Raw genomic sequence first — 4,022 nt, forward strand, 5'->3', positions numbered from 1 at the left:
TAATGGTTTGTCAATTTTGTTAATCCTTTCAAAGAACCAGCTTCTTGTCCTGTCAATTCTTTCTATAGTTTTTCTGTCGCATTTATTTCTGGTCTAATCTTTATTATTTCTTTTCTTTTGGTGGCTGTAGGTTCCCTCTACAGGTTGGCCTGTTTCTAATTGTTGTAGATGCTATGTTAATGTGTTAATTTTGATTCTTTCTTCTTTTTCAATGTGTGCATTTATTGCAATAAATTGTCCTCTCAACACCACTTTCACCATGTCCCAAAGATTTTGGTATGTTGTCTTTTCGTTCTCATTTTTTTCTAGGAACTTTGTGAATTCATGTTTAATTTCTTCTACTACCCAGTTGCTTTTCAGCAGGGTGTTATTGAGTTTCCATGTATTTGTCTTTATCTCCTTGGTCTTCCTAGCATTGGTTTCTAACTTGATAGCATTGTGGACTGAGAAGATTTTTTGAAATATTTTGATATATGTAAATTTATGGAGATTTGTTTTGTGGCCTAAAACATGGTCTATTCTGGAGAATGCTCCATGTGCACTGGAAAAGAATGTGTATTATACTGTTGTTGTGTTGAATGCTCTGTACAGAGCTATCAGGTCCAGTTGGCTGATTGTGTTGTTTAGTTCTTTGTGTCTTTGTCAAGTTTCTTTCTGGTTGTTCTATCCATTTTTGAAACTGATGTATTAAAATCACCCAACATTATTGTAGATTCATCTATTTCTTTCTTTAAATCTATTAGAGTTTGATTTATATATTTTGGATCTCTTTCATTGGGAACATATATAATTATTATGGTTATGGCATCTTGTTCAATTGTCCTTTACTCATGAGATAATGTCCGTTTTTATCTATTATGTTAGTTTTTTGCCTTAAAGTTTATTTTATCAGAGATTAGTACTGTCACACCTGTTCATTTTTTATTGCAATTAGCTTGATATATTTATTCCATCTTTTGACTTTTAATCTGCTTTTGTGTCTGTGTGTGAGATGTGTGTCTTGGAGATAGCCTATTAAGAATCTTGTTTTCTTATCCATTCTGCCACCCTCCATTACTTAACTGGTGCATTTAATCCATTTACATTCAGTGTAATTATAAGTATGGATTAATTGCTGCCATCATGGATTTTTTTTTTTTTTTTTGTTGCTGCTTTCTTGTTGTCTTCCTCTGATGAGTTGATGCTTTTTGTGTTCTTTTTGGTGTTTCCTCATCGTTTTAATGATTTCATGTTCTTCTTGGATTTTCATTTTCTTGGTATGTTGTGAAGTGTTAATTTTCTTTGATGTTACCTTGTTGTTGTTGTTGTTGTTGTTGTTGTTAAGTGCCATTGAGTCATTCCAACCCAAGGTAACTCTGTATGGGGTTTCTAAGGAGAAGCTGGTGAGCTTGAACCACCAATCTTGCAGTTCAAACAGCTTTGTAGTCTGGCACATTAGCCCACAGCACCATACCAGGACTCTTTGAGGTTACCTTATAGTTCATTAACTTTTCCCTCCATTTATTGCAGTCTGTTTTATCCTGTAATCGACCTGACCTTCTCACCATCTGGATCTCTGTTCCTACGTGTTTACCTTCTTTTACATTGTAATTTTTTTTTTTTATCATAGACTGACCTCCCAGATTCTCTGAGTTTGTTCTTATAGTTTTGTTCTGTTCTTGACTCTTCCTTCTTTCGATTCAATTCTGGGAGGTGCTGCCACATATGTCTAGCTCTGGTTGTTGTCTGGTTTTCAGTACACAGAATTCCCTCTAGGATGTTTTGTAGCAAAGGGTTGGCTTTGGCAAAATCCCTTAGTTTCTGTTTATCCTGGAATGTTTTGATTACACCCTTGTATTTGATTGACAGCTTTGCTGGTTAAAGGATTCTTGTTTGGCAGATTTTTTTTCTTTCAGGTCTTTATATATTTCTCCCCATTGCCTTCTTGCTTGCATGGTTTCTGAGCTTAATCCAACTTGCTTGCCTTTGTATGTAACACTTCTGTTTTCCCTAGCTGCTTTCAGTAGTATCTCCTTATCTTTGATTTTGGAGAGCTTGATTATGATATATCTCAGCGATTTTCTTTTGGAGTTTATCCTTTCTGTTTTTTGTTGAGCTTCTTGAATGTTTATCTTTTCACTATTCAGGATGTTAGAGAAATTTTGTTCCAGCAGTTCTTCAACTCTTTCCTCTGTGGACCTGTGTGGTTCTTCTTGTTCTGGAATGCCAATAATTCTTATGTTATTCCTCTTCATATTGTCCAAGAATCTTAGACCTTCTTCAGATTTTTTTTATCATTTTTTGTGTTTGTTCTTCTATCTTAGAGGTATTGAGAGATTTATCTTCCAGCTCACTAGTTCTGACTTCCATCTCTTCTATTATACTCCTTTGCCCTTTCAGAATATTGTCTATTTCTGATATTCTACTATTGATTATTTGGACCTCTTTCTGTAGGTTTTGAATTGTTTCCAATGCTGTATCTATCTTAATTGATTGTTCCTGTAGTGCTTTCCTGACTTCTACCTTATTTTTTTCAAATCCATTGTAAAGTGTTTTGAAACATTTTATAGTCATTTTTCTGAATTCCTTCTTAGGCATTTCCAAGGCCTGCCCTCCTTCCAGAATGTAGTCCATGTCTAACTCTAGGTCATTTGTCTCAGACATTTGAGGTTACCTTATAGTTCCTTATCTTCATTAAAAGAAGATGACCATATCATCATATATACAAAAACAAGATATTTCTTGTTTTTGTATATATGATGATATGGTCATCTTCTTTTGCTTCTTGGACATGTTTAGTGTTTTTCTGTGGCCTTAATGCTTAATTGAGTATGTGTTTTGGTGGATTTTTTTTTTTTTTTTTTATGCTTTCTGATTGCTTCCAGGTAGATTTGATCAGGATGTGGGCTTCCCTTTTCATTTTTCTTATTGCTTATCTCAGAGTAACTTTCAACAGGTGTTGTCTGCCTCCCTTGTATATGGCAATTGGTATTGGTTCTTGCCTGGATTTTGGTGTTTTATAGAGTGTGATTGTAGCTTGACTATATGGCAGCAGTTGCTGTCTCTTCTTGGGTAATATAGGGCAAGAAAGAGTCCCCCAAAGGTAGAATGGGGAGCATAAAACATCAGAAAAAAAAAAGAGAAAAAACAACAAAAAAAAAGCTAGACTAGATACTGTAGTCTATAATTGCAGAAAAGGGAAAGGAGGGAGTGAAGAAGAAGAAAAAAATCTGTTGTCTGTATTGGTATGACTTTATTGTCTTCTTTCAACTTCTTGCCTTGATAGCTGCCTGAGATTTCAAGATGCCACTGATGGTTATTATTCTGTATCTCAGGATTTAATTTAATTTTCAGCCTGTTTTGTTTTTGAACTCTCTTTCCCACTCCCACTGATAGTTATTATTCTGTATCTCAGGATTGAATTTAATTTTCAGTCTGTTTTGTTTTTGAACTCTCTTTCCCACTCCATGCCCCTTTTTCTGGCTTTTCCGTATTAAAAAAAAAAAAAGAAAGTCTAGTGCTGGATCTTGGACTGAGAGTATCTTTGTGCATGCGTGGCAGTAGAATCCACAGTGGTGCAGGTAGGGGTTGTTCACTTGCTCAAGCACCCCCTCTAATCATCAGAATGGAGGTATGCAACCAGTGGGAGGCCAATGAACAGATACTAAAAAAAAAAAAAAAATCAGAACAAAGCAAAACTGACACAGTGTATTGTCCACATTTGCTCCAAGGTTCATGCAGCAATTTTCTGTGGTGTGTCTACTCCCCCACTTGATCTTGCCATTTGGTCTCTCCCAAGTTGTTGGCTCTGGGCTGCTGAGCCCAGCAGATTCAAAAGTACACGATTTCTTACTTTTGCTACAAGTTCCACTAGCTATAAGCCTTCAAACCTTTTAAATATTCTTATGTATGTGGTTCCAAGTTATGGAGCTCTGCCCTGAATCTGCATTGCCTGGTATTCTGTGGTATTGCTGATGGCGAACTTCACTGCACCTCCACCCTAGCCTCACCTCGCTACCAGAGCGCTCTCTCTCTCTCTCTCT

This window comes from Chrysochloris asiatica, unplaced genomic scaffold (genome assembly GCF_000296735.1).
Source record: "Chrysochloris asiatica unplaced genomic scaffold, ChrAsi1.0 scaffold00131, whole genome shotgun sequence".
In the NCBI taxonomy this organism is placed as follows: Eukaryota; Metazoa; Chordata; class Mammalia; order Afrosoricida; family Chrysochloridae; genus Chrysochloris; species Chrysochloris asiatica.